Source organism: Entelurus aequoreus, linkage group LG08 (assembly GCF_033978785.1).
Source record: "Entelurus aequoreus isolate RoL-2023_Sb linkage group LG08, RoL_Eaeq_v1.1, whole genome shotgun sequence".
Taxonomy (NCBI): Eukaryota; Metazoa; Chordata; class Actinopteri; order Syngnathiformes; family Syngnathidae; genus Entelurus; species Entelurus aequoreus.
In genome coordinates, this window is record NC_084738.1 from 61,558,688 (window position 1) to 61,576,489 (window position 17,802).

The window sequence follows — 17,802 nt, forward strand, 5'->3', positions numbered from 1 at the left end:
GGATGGGGCGAGGGTCACCACTTTGTGAACAAATGCGTGAGCAAATTGTTGAACCGTTTAAGAACATTTCTCAACAAGCTATTGCAAGGAATTTAGGGATTTCATCATCTACAGTCTGTAATATTATCAAAATGTTCAGAGACTCTGGAGAAATTGGCGAAAACCAACATTAAATGCCCGTGACCTTCGATCCCTCAGGCGGTACTGCATCAACAAGCGACATCAGTGTGTAAAGGATATCACCACATGGGCTCAGGAACACTTCACAAAACCACTGTCAGTAACTACAGTTGGTCGCTACATCTGTAAGTGCAAGTTAAAACTGTACTATGCAAAGCGAAAGCCATTTATCAACAACACCCAGAAACGCCGCCGGCTTCGCTGGGCCCGAGATCATCTAAGATGGACTGATGCAAAGTGGAAAAGTGTTCTGTGGTCTGACGAGTCCACATTTTAAATAGTTTTTGGAAACTGTGGACGTCGTGTCCTCCGGACCAAAGAGGAAAAGAACCATCCGGACTGTTATAGGCGCAAAGTTGAAAAGCCAGCCTCTGTGATGGTATGGGGGTGTAATAGTGCCCAAGACATGGGTAACTTACACATCTGTGAAGGCACCATTAATGCTGAAAGGTACATACAGGTTTTGGAGCAACATATGTTGCCATCCAAGCAACGTTATCATGGGCGCCCCTGCTTATTTCCGCAAGACAATGCCAAGCCACGTGTTACAACAGCGTGGCGTCATAGTAAAAGAGTGCGGGTACTAGACTGGCCTGCCTGTAGTCCAGACCTGTCTCTCGTTGAAAATGTGTGGCACATTATGAAGCCTAAAATAGCACAAGGGAGACCCCCCGGACTGTTGAACAACTTAAGCTGTACATCAAGCAAGAATGGGAAAGAATTCCATCATAAGAAAGTTTCTCAGTTGGAACATTAAATATCTTGTCTTTGCAGACTATTCAATTGAATATAAGTTGAAAAGGATTTGCAAATCATTGTATTCTGTTTTTATTTTACGTGCCAACTTCACTGGTTTTGGGTTTTGCAGAAGTTAACCACAAAACAAACTAAAAACCCGTAGGATTTATTTTTTCTCCCCCCCGCGATAACGCGACCGAGAGTCTGTTTATCATTTATCAAGATGATCCCTGCAGGAAGAAAAATATCGAGTTTGAGCAAATCCGAGACTGAGCTGGAAATCAATGCGACCGTCTTTGCGATAATTATAGCGCTTTGTCCTCTGGCGACGTTAGTTGATTTTGTTGTAGTGTTCTCATCAATTAACCTGCTCGCCGCCGCAGGGAAGACGCTCTTCCTCACTTGTCACTCGTAAAAGAAAACGTACACTGTTGAATTTGTTTAGTCTCACCTACAACATTAGAGTGCTTTTAATTACACTACGAGTGAGCATCTGCAGTCAATAGAACATCTCAGGCTGTTGTTATGCCGCAGCCGTATTTACTGTACTTGTGTGTGCAAACAATAATAAACGGCGTTGAATTATTAATACCGCTATCATATCCAGCGTTCATTCTTCTCTCTCTCTCTCTCTCTCTCTCTCGGGCATCCATTGCACAGAGTCTGCAAATGTCATATTTGACACTTTTTTGAAGAAAAGCATTATTTGTTATGTGTTATGTGAGCGTGATCACTTTTAGCTGACATTTATCCACTCAAGAGAGGAGGCTATATTGCACCTTTTGTATTTTCCGCGACACTCCGACATCTCTTTTTTTTTGTTTGTTTTATTGGAATATTTTTTTTTGACGCGTGGCATCGACAGACAGCAAAATTAAACGAGGGGGATGAAACGCAGGCGCCCCCGCAGGAGGGATTACGGCTGATCCCCACCAAAACAGGAAAATGTCAAAACGGTTATGGTATGCATGGGAATCAAATATTGAGGCAATCATTTTTTTTCTCTCCTTTTGACGAGGAAAAAAAACATCCCCTCGACAAGCATACGCTACATTATAGACTTGCTGTACTCTTAATTAAGACTCGTAAGTAGATATCCGATATTCCGATATTGTCCAACTCTTAATTACCGATTCCGATATCAACCGATACCGATATATACAGTCGTGGAATTAACACATTATTATGCCAAATTTTGTTGTGATGCCCCGCTGGGTGCATTAAACAATGTAACAAGGTTTTCCAAAATAAATCAATTCAAGTTATGGAAAAAAAAAATGCCAACATGGCACTGCCATATTTATTATTGAAGTCACAAAGTGCATTATTTTTTTTAACATGTCTCAAAACAGCAGCTTGGAATTTGGGGCATGCTCTCTCTGAGAGAGCATGAGGAGGTTGAGGTGGGCGGGGGTTGGAGGGGTGGGGGTAGGGAATAGCGGGGGGGGGGGGGTGTATTGTAGCGTCCCGGAAAAGTTAGTGCTGCAAGGGGTTCTGGGTATTTGTTCTGTCGTGTTTATGTTGTGTTACGGTGCGGATGTTCTCCCGAAATGTGTCTGTCATTCTTGTTTGGTGTGGGTTCACAGTGTGACGCATATTTGTAACAGTGTTAAAGTTGTTTATACGGCCATCCTCAGTGTGACCTGTATGGCTGTTGACCACCAAGTATGCCTTGCATTCACTTGTGTGTGCGAAAAGCCGTAGATATTACGTGATTGGGCCGGCAAAGGCAGTGCCTTTAAGGTTTATTGCCGCTCTGTACTTCTCCCTACGTCCGCGTACCACTCCGTACAGCGGCGTTTTAAAAAGTCCTACATTTTACTTTTTGAAACCGATTACCGATAATTTCCGATATCACATTTTAAAGCATTTATCGGCCAATAATATCGGCTGTCCGATATTATCGGACATCTCTACTCATAAGCATTTTGAATTGACTACATTTATTCTTATTGTTTGTTTTAGAGGTATATTTTCCACTTCATAATCACGAGCTTTGTTCTGATCAAAGAGATACACATGATGAGCTCGCCTCGCTGGTTATTTATGCACTCTCACACACATGCAAACGTACCAAATTCAATCAAGACTGCTCTGCCATCTTTGCATTTGAATGCAGACCTTCTCTTCTAGCTGTTTAGTTATATGGTGCAGACACAATTGTTACTGTATCCCTTGTAGACTTTATATCTGTATGAAATATGCAACTATTTGATACTTGTTTACATTGACAAATATGGAGTTTTAAACTGCAATATTGATACATTAACCTTTTAAGGCCCAAGCTGTTTGTTTACATGCTTTTTTTTATTTCTCTTTGCTATTTGGGCTTATTGGACCCTAATTAGAATAAAAACTAAAAATCATCTTTTTATATGACGTACTTAGTCCATAAGTACACAAACGTGTACTTCATGTGTAGTGACATGCTAATTTTTATTTTTAAACTTTTTTTTTCCAAATTACATTGTATGTTATACTCTTCTTACACCACCAGATGGCAGTATAAGTGTCCATATGTCGGCATAAGACCCCAATTAAGTAGTGTACACAATTTTGGAAATGAGAGCTAAAAGGTGCTGTCCACGCATGTGGCCACTAAGGCCTTTACAGGTTAAGGACACTCATTATGTATGTCTAGCTTGTGTGATTTTGTGTGCTTAGCTGTTGTGTAGCTGCGAGCTCCTAGTAGGCTATAGCTTAAATGACTTGACTAAAATAAAAATAAAAAGACCAACCTTGTTTGCTTAATGGAGGACATTTGGATTTTTACTGCTTGTATCGTAGGTTGAATCGGAGATTTTAGATACAAGCCGGAATTGCTGATATCGGACCGATGTAAATATCGAATTTGGAACATGCCTAGTGTGCGTACATTTTGGGATATTTCAGGCCAAGTAGATGTGTGTATCTCCAGAAAACGGGAAGAGAAAGATTTGCCTTTAAAAGAAGCTTTAAAATGGGTACAAAAATCAATGACGGACCCAGCTCCTAAATTGGGACGCAGTTATTGTTCATTATTATTACCGTATTTGCCGGACTATAGAGTGCACCGTTTACAATTTTAGACGAAAAAAATATTTTTCCACATATTAGCCGCAGATATATAGGTTGTGAAATGAGTTATTTGCACAGAAATATTTTGAAAATGTTTATTTACATAACTTAATTGTTTCCAAACGGTGTCTGTAACGCGGCAGTAAAACGGCTGATCCAACAAAACGGAAGTCATCGTCATGGACCCACTAGCTGCTGAATCTAGCTCTCCAATTAGCTAAACCAGGGGTGTCAAACTCCTTTTAGCTCAGGGGCTGCAAGGAGGAAAATCTGTGCACAAGCGGGCCAAACTATTAAAATCATGGCATTAAAACTAAAAAATAAAGACAACTTCAGATTGCAAAACACAATATAGAATGTGGGATATAACGAATAATGCATACATTTATCATTTGTTTTCAGAATGCTTACAAAAAAGTGAGACCCCAAAAATTTACTGTGGGACCCCATTTTGAAAATTCCTAGCAACACTTTTTAGGGCGCAACAAAACACGCCATGAACTACATACTACTGCCATCTAACGTCTCGGACTGTAATTGCAACTTAATGTGGTAATAAGTACAATACTTACAGTATCAACACTTTTTAGGGCGCAACAAAACACACCATAAACTACACACTACTGCCATCTAATGTCTCGGACTGTAATTGCAAGTTAATGTGGTAATAAGTACAATACTTAGAGCAAGGGTCACCAACCTTTTTGAAACCAAGAGCTACTTCTTGGGCACTGATTAATGCGAAGGGCTACCAGTTAGATACACACTTAAATAAATTGCCAGAAATAGCCAATTTGCTCAATTTACTTTTAACTCTATGTTATTATTAATAATTAATGGTATTTATCTTTGTGAAAACACTGATCATCTTAATTATTTCTCACAATAAATATATATAGAAACAGATAAATATCAATATGCAACACTTTATTTTTATATTTTATCTAAGTGCACATTTTTCAAATTGAACATTTTCAAATGATAACTTCTAAGGCAGTCTTGTGAAATCACAATACCCCATTTTAACTAGCTAGCCACTAACATTTTTTAACAAATCGTGAATCACTTTGCACCATGTTTGTACAAATAATAACTCATGTAAAATACAAAAGTAAACTCTCAAATTTTTAAATCATGTCACACTTTGAACTGGACACCAAATCTGTTGTCTGTTTCTTTGTCAGTTAGTGGGAAGCCTGGCATTGCATATTGTTAACTAGTGTGTTGTACTCTGGTGTGTAACTTGACACTGCATCTCCGAGTGAGTCTTGCAGATGTGCATCAGTGAGGCGTGTTCTGTGTTTGTTCTTGATGCAGTTCATGTCAGAAAAGGCTGATTCACAAAGATAAGATTTTTCCTCATTGTTTGCGGAACCTTCTTAATCTTTTGGACATATGTCCACAGCAATCTGGCCTTAAGCTTAATTATGATAAATGTAAAATGTTAAGGATAGGAAATCTAAAGGGAACGTCCTTTCGAATGGAATGCAAAATGCCTGTTTTGTGGACAGATGGAACAGTTAACATACTTGGTGTTGTTGTCCCAGAGAATCTGGAAGATCTAGGCTCAGTAAATTATGATAATCGACTAAGAAAGCTGGACAAAATCATGCAATTATGGAAAGGGAAATCCTTAACCTTGTATGGTGAAATATCTATTGTCAACTCGTTAATTATTACTCAATTTATTTATTTGTTTTTGTCATTACCAGCTCCATCACAAATCTTTTTTAAGATTTATGAGCGGAGGGTCTTCGATTTTGTCTGGGACGGCAAACCAGAAAAGATTAAATGAAAGGTTTTGTACAATGAGTATGAATATGGGGGCCTGAAACTTCTCAACCTTGAAGCTATGTGTCTGTCTTTAAAAGCATCAATTGTTCCAAAGATGTATTCAAACACTGAGTGGTAGACAAGTGTCCTGTTGGACAAAAAACATGTACTGTATCAAAAGAAATTGTATCCTTTTTTACAAGTGATCCCCTTCCATTTTTCTTATGTAGAGAGTCTGCTGGGAAACACGGCGGGGTTCATAAAGGAAACAATCCACTCATGGTGGTGTTTTAAATTTTATGTGCCAGAAAAAAGAGACGATATTTTGCAGCAGATAATATGGATGAACTCTAATATTGTAATAGATGGAAAGCCTTTCTTTTGGAAAAATATGTTTGAAAGAGGAATAATTTTTGTCAATGATATTATCAATGAGAATGGTAAAATTATGAAATACTGTATGATGAATTTAGAACTATGTATGGTGATGCTTGCTCAAGCTTTTCATTTAATCAACTAACTGGAGTAATTGGGAAAAGATGGAAACAAATAACTAATTATGGAACTACTAAATTATTAGTTTGTAAACCTCTAATAAGAAATTTTAGTTGGCAAAAAGAAACTAAAATAAATAGAAAATTATATAATTTTTATTTAATAAAGAAATCTTTGAAGGCTGCCCCATACAACACATATGGAAAATGGGACGACTTTTTTGACTGCCCGTTGCCGTGGGATGCAATATTCAAACTAATCTATAAAACTACTATCGATGTGCAAAATCGTAATTTTCAAATTAAAATTATTTATAACTTCTTACCCACGGGCAAAATGTTAAAATTATGCAATATGACAGAGTCAGATGATTGCCGATTTTGTTGTCAGGAGTCTGAATCCACCCTGCATTTGTTTTGGTATTGTCATATTGTGTCTTCGTTTTGGGTGGAAGTTGAAAAAATGTGTTTAAGGATTGGTTTGTTTATGAAGCTGGGTGGGGTTTCTGTTATTTTAGGAGAGTTCATTGATAATCATGATTTAGTCCATTTAATTATAGTACTCGGTAAAATGTTTATTTTTAAGGCCAAAAACAGATATTCACGTAGTATTACTTTCTTTAAAACATTTATTCAGTATTTTTTAACTTTAGAAAGTTACGTGGTTGAAAACGATAATGATGCAAAAAAACATTAAAAAAAGATGAGAAGTCCTCAAAGGCTTATTTTGAAAGTATAATTATGTTTATAGATTATATGCTATCTGTTGTTGTGTTCCCTAATTTGAGTGGCCTGGACATAATCTGGACTGTACATAAATGCTTATTTTGAAAATGTAATTTTGTTTATAAATTATATGCAATCTGTTGTGTTCCCTAATTTTTTTCTGTGTACATGAATGAAGGTGTGTGTTGCTGAGTCCGACTTGGACATTATCTGGACTGGACCTGGTTTTAAAAACCCTTTAAACAAATCTAATTTTATTGACAACCTGGTCTGGTGAAGATAAGGTCCTTTTTTTTTTAAATAAAATAAAATAAGATAAATAAATAAAAACATTATCTTGGATAAAAAAGAAAGTAAAACAATATAAAAATAATTACATAAAAAATAGTAATTAATGAAAATGTTAGTGGACCAGCAGCCTATACAATCATGTGTGCTTCAGGGACTGTGTCCCTTGCAGATGTGTTGTCTATGTTGTGGGAACCAGAATATTGGTAGCAGAAAGAAATAACCCCTTTTGTGTGAGTGGGTGTGGATGAGTGTGCATGGGGGGAGGTTGTTTGGGTTGATGCACTGATTGAAAGTGTATCTTGTGTTTTTTCTATGTTGATTTAAAAAAAAAAACAACACTTTTTTATTTTATTTTTATTTATTTATTTTTTTTTAGAACAGGCCAGCGGGCGACTCATCTGGTCCTTGCGGGCGACCTGGTGCCCGCGGCCACCGCGTTGGTGACCCCTGACTTAGAGTATCAACACCTTTTAGGGCGCAACAAAACACAGCATAAACTACACACTACTGCCATCTAACGTCTCGGACTGTAATTGCAATTTAATGTGGTAATAAGTACAACACTTACAGTATCAACACTTTTTAGGGCGCAACAAAACATACCATAAACTACACACTACTGCCATCTAACGCCTCGGACTGTAATTGCAACTTAATGTGGTAATAAGTACAATACTTACAGTATCAACACTTTTTAGGGCGCAACAAAACACACCTTAAACTACACACTACTGCCATCTCATGTCTCGGACTGTAATTGCAACTAAATGTGATAATAAGTACAATACTTAGCGTATCAACACTTTTTAGGGCGCAACAAAACACACCATAAACTACACACTACTGCCATCTAATGTCTCGGACTGTAATTGCAACTTAATGTGGTAATAAGTACAGTACTTAGCGTATCAACACTCTTTAGGGCGCCACAAAACACACCATAAACTACACACTACTGCCATCTAACGTCTCGGACTGTAATTGCAACTTAATGTGGTAATAAGTACAATACTTAGCGTATCAACACGTTTTAGGGCGCAACAAAACACACCATGAACTACACACTACTGCCATCTAACGTCTCGGACTGTAATTGCAACTTAATGTGGTAATAAGTACAATACTTACAGTATCAACACGTTTTATGGCGCCACAAAACACACCATAAACTACACACTACTGCCATCTCACGTCTCGGGACTGTAATTGCAACTTATTGTGGTAATAAGTGCAATACTTAGTGTATCAACACTTTTTAAGGCGCAACATAACACAACATAAACTACACACTACTGCCATCTAACGTCTCGGACTGTAATTGCAACGTAATGTGGTAATAAGTACAATACTTAGCGTATCAACACTTTTTAGGGTGCAACAAAACACACCATAAACTACACACTACTATCATCTAACGTCTCGGACTGTAATTGCAATTTTAATGTGGTAATAAGTACAATACTTAGCATATCAACACTTTTTAGGGCGCAACATAACACAGCATAAACTACACACTACTGCCATCTAACGTCTCGGACTGTAATTGCAACTTAATGTGGTAATAAGTACAATACTTACAGTATTAACACTTTTTAGGGCGCAACAAAACACACCTTAAACTACACACTACTGCCATCTCATGTCTCGGACTGTAATTGCAACTTAATGTGATAATAAGTACAATACTTAGCGTATCAACACTTTTTAGGGCGCAACAAAACACACCATAAACTACACACTACTGCCATCTAACGTCTCGGACTATAATTGCAACTTAATGTTGTAATAAGTGCAATACCTACAGTATCAACACTTTTTAGGGCGCAACATAACACAGCATAAACTACACACTACTGCCATCTCACGTCTCAGACTGTAATTGCAACTTAATGTGGTAATAAGTACAATACTCACAGTATCAACACTTTTTAGGGCGCAACAAAACACATCATGAATTACACACTACTGCCATCTAACGTCTCGGACTGTAATTGCAACTTAATGTGGTAATAAGTACAATACTTACAGTATCAACACTTTTTATGGCGCCACAAAACACACCATAAACTACACACTACTGCCATCTCACGTCTCGGACTGTAATTGCAACTTATTGTGGTAATAAGTGCAATACTTAGTGTATCAACACTTTTTAAGGCGCAACATAACACAACATAAACTACACACTACTGCCATCTAACGTCTCGGACTGTAATTGCAACGTAATGCCCCCCAAAATAGTCTCTCTATTTTTGATGAAATAACATTAGAGGAATTATTACAGCGTGTAAGTGGGATAAAACAAACAACATGTTTACTTGACCCACTTCCTGGGAAACTTATCAAGGAACTGTTTGTATTATTAGGTCCATCAGTGTTAAATATTATAAACTTATCACTTTCCTCCGGCACTGTTCCCCTAGCATTCAAAAAAGCGGTTATTCATCCTCTGCTCAAAAGACCTAACCTCGATCCTGACCTCATGGTAAACTACCGACCGGTCTCCCACCTTCCGTTTATTTCCAAAATTCTCGAAAAAACTGTTGCACAGCAGCTAAATGAACACTTAGTGACTAACAATCTCTGTGAACCTTTTCAATCCGGTTTCAGGGCAAATCACTCTACGGAGACAGCCCTCGCAAAAATGACTAATGATCTATTGCTAACGATGGATTCTGATGCGTCATCTATGTTGCTGCTTCTTGATCTTAGCGCCGCTTTCGATACCGTCGATCATAATATTTTATTAGAGCGTATCAAAACACGTATTGGTATGTCAGACTTAGCCTTGTCTTGGTTTAACTCTTATCTTACTGACAGGATGCAGTGCGTCTCCCATAACAATGTGACCTCGGACTATGTCAAGGTAACGTGCGGAGTTCCCCAGGGTTCGGTTCTTGGCCCTGCACTCTTTAGTATTTACATGCTGCCGCTGGGTGACATCATACGCAAGTACGGTGTTAGCTTTCACTGTTATGCTGATGACACTCAACTCTACATGCCCCTAAAGCTGACCAACACGCCGGACTGTAGTCAGCTGGAGGCGTGTCTTAATGAAATTAAACAATGGATGTCCGCTAACTTTTTGCAACTCAACGCTAAGAAAACGGAAATGCTGATTATCGGTCCTGCTAGACACCAACATCTATTTAATAATACCACCTTAACATTTGACAACCAAACAATTAAACAAGGAGACTCGGTAAAGAATCTGGGTATTATCTTCGACCCAACTCTCTCGTTTGAGTCACACATTAAGAGTGTTACTAAAACGGCCTTCTTTCATCTCCGTAATATCGCTAAAATTCGTTCCATCTTGTCCACTAGCGACGCTGAGATCATTATTCATGCGTTCGTTACGTCTCGTCTCGATTACTGTAACGTATTATTTTCGGGCCTCCCTATGTCTAGCATTAAAAGATTACAGTTGGTACAAAATGCGGCTGCAAGGCTTTTGACAAAAACAAGAAAGTTTGATCATATTACGCCTATACTGGCTCACTTGCACTGGCTTCCTGTGCACTTAAGATGCGACTTTAAGGTTTTACTACTTACGTATAAAATATTACACGGTTTAGCTCCAGCCTATCTCGCCGATTGTATTGTACCATATGTCCCGACAAGAAATCTGCGTTCAAAGAACTCCGGCTTATTAGTGATTCCCAGAGCCAAAAAAAAGTCTGCGGGCTATAGAGCGTTTTCTATTCGGGCTCCAGTACTCTGGAATGCCCTCCCGGTAACAGTTAGAGATGCTACCTCAGTAGAAGCATTTAAGTCCCATCTTAAAACTCATTTGTATAATCTAGCCTTTAAATAGACCCCCCCTTTTTTAGACCAGTTGATCTGCCGTTTCTTTTCTTCTCTCCTCTTCTCCCCTGTCCCTTGCGAGGGGGAGTTGCATAGGTCCGGTGGCCATGGATGAAGTGCTGGCTGTCCAGAGCCGGGACCCCGGGTGGACCACTAGCCTGTGCATCGGTTGGGGACATCTCTGCGCTGCTGACCCGTCTCCGCTCGGGATGGTTTCCTGTTGGCCCCGCTGTGGACTGGACTCCCGCTGATGTGTTGGATCCACTGTGGACTGGACTTTCACAATGTTATGTCAGACCCACTCGACATCCGTTGCTTTCGGTCTCCCCTAGAGGGGGGGGGTTACCCACATATGCGGTCCTCTCCAAGGTTTCTCATAGTCATTCACCGACGTCCCACTGGGGTGAGTTTTTCCTTGCCCGTATGTGGGCTCTGTACCGAGGATGTCGTTGTGGCTTGTACAGCCCTTTGAGACACTTGTGATTTAGGGCTATATAAATAAACATTGATTGATTGATTGAATGTGATAATAAGTACAATACTTAGCGTATCAACACTTTTTAGGGTGCAACATAACACAGCATAAACTACACACTATTGCCATCTCACGTCTCAGACTGTAATTGCAACTTAATGTGGTAATAAGTATAATACTTAGCGTATCAACACTTTTTCGGGCGCAACAAAACACACCATAAACTACAAACTACTGCCATCTAATGTCTCGGACTGTAATTGCAAGTTAATGTGGTAATAAGTACAATACTTAGAGTATCAACACCTTTTAGGGCGCAACAAAACACAGCATAAACTACACACTACTGCCATCTAACGTCTCGGACTGTAATTGCAATTTAATGTGGTAATAAGTACAATACTTAGAGTATCAACACTTTTTAGGGCGCCACAAAACACACCATAAACTACACACTACTGCCATCTAACGTCTCGGACTGTAATTGCAACTTAATGTGGTAATAAGTACAATACTTAGAGTATCAACACTTTTCAGGGCGCAACAAAACACAGCTTAAAGTACACACTACTGCCATCGAACGTCTCGGACTGTAATTGCAACTTAATGTAGTAATAAGTACAATACTTAGAGTATCAACACTTTTTAGGGCGCCACAAAACACACCATAAACTACACACTACTGCCATCTAACGTCTCGGACTGTAATTGCAACTTAATGTGGTAATAAGTACAATACTTAGAGTATCAACACTTTTTAGGGCGCAAAAAATCACAGCTTAAAGTACACACTACTGCCATCTCACGTCTCAGACTGTAATTGCAACTTAATGTAGTAATAAGTACAATACTTAGATTATCAACACTTTTTAGGGCGCAACAAAACACACCATAAACTACACACTACTGCCATCTAACGTCTCATTCTGTAATTGCAACTTAATGTGGTAATAAGTACAATACTTAGCGTATCAACACTTTTTAGGTCGCAACAAAACACACCATAAACTACACACTACTGCCATCAAACGTCTCATACTGTAATTGCAACTTAATGTGGTAATAAGTACAATACTTAGCGTATCAACACTTTTTAGGGCGCAACAAAACACACCATAAACTACACACTACTGCCATCTAACGTCTCGGACTGTAATTGCAACTTAATACGGTAATAAGTACAATACTTAGCGTATTAACAATTTTTAGGGCGCAACAAAACACACCATAAACTACACCCTACTGCCATCTAACGTCTTGGACTGTAATTGCAACTTAATGTGGTAATAAGTACAATACTTACAGTATCAACACTTTTTAGGGCGCAACAAAACACACCATAAACTACAAACTACTGCCATCTAATGTCTCGGACTGTAATTGCAAGTTAATGTGGTAATAAGTACAATACTTAGAGTATTAACACCTTTTAGGGCGCAACAAAACCCAGCATAAACTACACACTACTGCCATCAAACGTCTCATACTGTAATTGCAACTTAATGTGGTAATAAGTACAGTACTTAGCGTATCAACACTCTTTAGGGCGCCACAAAACACACCATAAACTACACACTACTGCCATCTAACGTCTCGGACTGTAATTGCAACTTAATGTGGTAATAAGTACAATACTTAGAGTATCAACACTTTTTAGGGCACAACAAAACACACCATAAACTACACACTACTGCCATCTCACGTCTCGGACTGTAATTGTAACTTAATGTGGTAATAAGTACAATACTTAGCGTATCAACACTTTTTAGGGCGCAACAAAACACACCATAAACTACACACTACTGCCATCTAACGTCTCGGACTATAATTGCAACTTAATGTTGTAATAAGTGCAATACCTACAGTATCAACACTTTTTAGGGCGCAACATAACACAGCATAAACTACACACTACTGCCATCTCACGTCTCAGACTGTAATTGCAACTTAATGTGGTAATAAGTACAATACTCACAGTATCAACACTTTTTAGGGCGCAACAAAACACATCATAAATTACACACTACTGCCATCTAACGTCTCGGACTGTAATTGCAACTTAATGTGGTAATAAGTACAATACTTACAGTATCAACACTTTTTATGGCGCCACAAAACACACCATAAACTACACACTACTGCCATCTCACGTCTCGGACTGTAATTGCAACTTATTGTGGTAATAAGTGCAATACTTAGTGTATCAACACTTTTTAAGGCGCAACATAACACAACATAAACTACACACTACTGCCATCTAACGTCTCGGACTGTAATTGCAACGTAATGTGGTAATAAGTACAATACTTAGCGTATCAACACTTTTTAGGGTGCAACAAAACACACCATAAACTACACACTACTATCATCTAACGTCTCGGACTGTAATTGCAATTTAATGTGGTAATAAGTACAATACTTAGCGTATCAACACTTTTTAGGGCGCAACATAACACAGCATAAACTACACACTATTGCCATCTCACGTCTCAGAGTGTAATTGCAACTTAATGTGGTAATAAGTATAATACTTAGCGTATCAACACTTTTTCGGGCGCAACAAAACACACCATAAACTACACACTACTGCCATCAAACGTCTCATACTGTAATTGCAAGTTAATGTGGTAATAAGTACAATACTTAGAGTATCAACACTTTTTAGGGCGCAACAAAACACACCATAAACTACACACTACTGCCATCTAACGTCTCGTACTGTAATTGCAACTTAATACGGTAATAAGTACAATACTTAGCGTATTAACACTTTTTAGGGCGCAACAAAACACACCATAAACTACACACTACTGCCATCTAACGTCTTGGACTGTAATTGCAACTTAATGTGGTAATAAGTACAATACTTACAGTATCAACACTTTTTAGGGCGCAACAAAACACACCATAAACTACACACTACTGCCATCTAATGTCTCGGACTGTAATTGCAAGTTAATGTGGTAATAAGTACAATACTTAGCGTATCAACACTTTTTCGGGCGCAACAAAACACACCATGAACTACAAACTACTGCCATCTAATGTCTCGGACTGTAATTGCAAGTTAATGTGGTAATAAGTACAATACTTAGAGTATCAACACCTTTTAGGGCGCAACAAAACACAGCATAAACTACACACTACTGCCATCTAACGTCTCGAACTGTAATTCCAATTTAATGTGGTAATAAGTACAATACTTAGAGTATCAACACTTTTTAGGGCGCAACAAAACACAGCTTAAAGTACACACTACTGCCATCGAACGTCTCGGACTGTATTTGCAACTTAATGTAGTAATAAGTACAATACTTAGATTATCAACACTTTTTAGGGCGCAACAAAACACACCATAAACTACACACTACTGCCATCTAACGTCTCATTCTGTAATTGCAACTTAATGTGGTATTAAGTATCAACTCTTTTTAGGTCGCAACAAAACACACCATAAACTACACACTACTGCCATCAAACGTCTCATACTGTAATTGCAACTTAATGTGGTAATAAGTACAATACTTAGATTATCAACACTTTTTAGGGCGCAACAAATCACAGCTTAAAGTACACACTACTGCCATCGAACGTCTCGGACTGTAATTGCAACTTAATGTAGTAATAAGTACAATACTTAAATTATCAACACTTTTTAGGGCGCAACAAAACACACCATAAACTACACACTACTGCCATCTAACGTCTCATTCTGTAATTGCAACTTAATGTGGTAATGAGTACAATACTTAGATTATCAACACTTTTTAGGGCGCAACAAAACACACCATAAACTACGCACTACTGCCATCTAACGTCTCATTCTGTAATTGCAACTTAATGTAGTAATAAGTACAATACTTAGTGTATCAACACTTTTTAGGTCGCAACAAAACACACCATAAACTACACACTACTGCCATCTAACGTCTCGGACTGTAATTGCAACTTAATACGGTAATAAGTACAATACTTAGCGTATTAACACTTTTTAGGGCGCAACAAAACACACCATAAACTACACACTACTGCCATCTAATGTCTCAGACTGTAATTGCAAGTTAATGTGGTAATAAGTACAATACTTAGAGTATTAACACCTTTTAGGGCGCAACAAAACCCAGCAAAACTACACACTACTGCCATCAAACGTCTCATACTGTAATTGCAACTTAATGTGGTAATAAGTACAATACTTAGCGTATCAACACTTTTTAGGTCGCAACAAAACCCACCATAAACTACACACTACTGCCATCAAACGTCTCAGACTGTAATTGCAACTTAATGTGGTAATAAGTACAATACTTACAGTATCAACACTTTTTAGGGCGCCACAAAACACACCGTAAACTACACACTACTGCCATCTAACGTCTCAGACTGTAATTGCAACTTAATGTGGTAATAAGTACAATACTTAGAGTATCAACACTTTTCAGGGCGCAACAAAACACACCATAAACTACACACTACTGCCATCTAACGTCTCTGACTGTAATTGCAACTTAATGCGGTAATAAGTACAATACTTAGCGTATTAACAATTTTTAGGGCGCAACAAAACACACCATAAACTACACACTACTGCCATCTAACGTCTCAGACTGTAATTGCAACTTAATGTGGTAATAAGTACAATACTTAGAGTATCAACACTTTTCAGGGCGCAACAAAACACACCATAAACTACACACTACTGCCATCTAACGTCTCTGACTGTAATTGCAACTTAATGCGGTAATAAGTACAATACTTAGCGTATTAACAATTTTAAGGGCGCAACAAAACACACCATAAACTACACACTACTGCCATCTAACGTCTCAGACTGTAATTGCAACTTAATGTGGTAATAAGTACAATACTTAGAGTATCAACACTTTTCAGGGCGCAACAAAACACACCATAAACTACACACTACTGCCATCTAACGTCTCTGACTGTAATTGCAACTTAATGCGGTAATAAGTACAATACTTAGCGTATTAACAATTTTTAGGGCGCAACAAAACACACCATCAACTACACACTACTGCCATCTAACGTCTCGGACTGTAATTGCAACTTAATGTGGTAATAAGTACAATACTTAGAGTATCAACACTTTTCAGGGCGCAACAAAACACACCATAAACTACACACTACTGCCATCTAACGTCTCTGACTGTAATTGCAACTTAATGCGGTAATAAGTACAATACTTAGCGTATTAACAATTTTTAGGGCGCAACAAAACACACCATCAACTACACACTACTGCCATCTAACGTCTCGGACTGTAATTGCAACTTAATGTCATGCTTGCAAACGAGACTCAGAAATGTGATAATAAAACAAGATAAAACAACAGGACGGCAGTTATCACAATCAAATCAGTAATATTCCCAGGTACCGGGAATTGGTACCGTATCGGTCCGAATGCGATAAGTACCCATCCGTAGTCATGGTACATGTTGGTATTCATATTTAGCCTCAATAAACCGCAGCTCTCCAGGTGCCGGCGGCACCCGTGCAGCCCTGGACTGTGACACTACCACTGTGGCACTTGACCGGGGTTTTCAGAGGACAGCAAATCAACAATGCAATGTATGGTGCGGCTTGCAAGCTGCACACTGGCTACTCTAAAGGAATATATCAAGTTAAAGCACCACTGATAGTCACACACACACAAGGTGTGGTGAAATTACCCTCTGCATTTGACCCACCCCCTTGTTCCACCTCCTGGGGGTTGAGGGGAGCAGTGAGCAGCAGCGGTGGCCGCGCTCGGGAATCATTTTGGTGATTTAACCCCCCGATTCCAACCTTTGATACTGAGTGCCTACATCCGATCACGTTTTCTTGTAATCATTTCGTCAGATGCGGAGGTGGGTGTGTTCCGTCGAGTCGCCGGGATCGACTCTTCCCCCCAACATGAGGAAGTCTATTTCGAGAAAGGGAGGGCGAGGGATGGGGGCGTCGAGATTCCTCACCCACTTATTGAATAATTTACCGAGCGGTGCCAGCGTACTCATTAGGGTTCTACAGTTGGGGGGAGGGGGAGGGGCCAGCGCCGCTGTGAAATGGCGAAGGATGAGTGGAAAAAGGCAACGGCGGCCGTGAGGGAGCGTGATTGGGGGTGTGCATGAGAGAGTCGGGGGGTAAGGGGTGGTGGAATACAAGAGAAGAAAGGAGCAAGTCTGTGTTATCATGGGAGGGGGTGGGGGAGGGGGGAGAGGGGAATAGCTTCAGTCGGTGTCGTGATTAAAAGATTTATGGGAG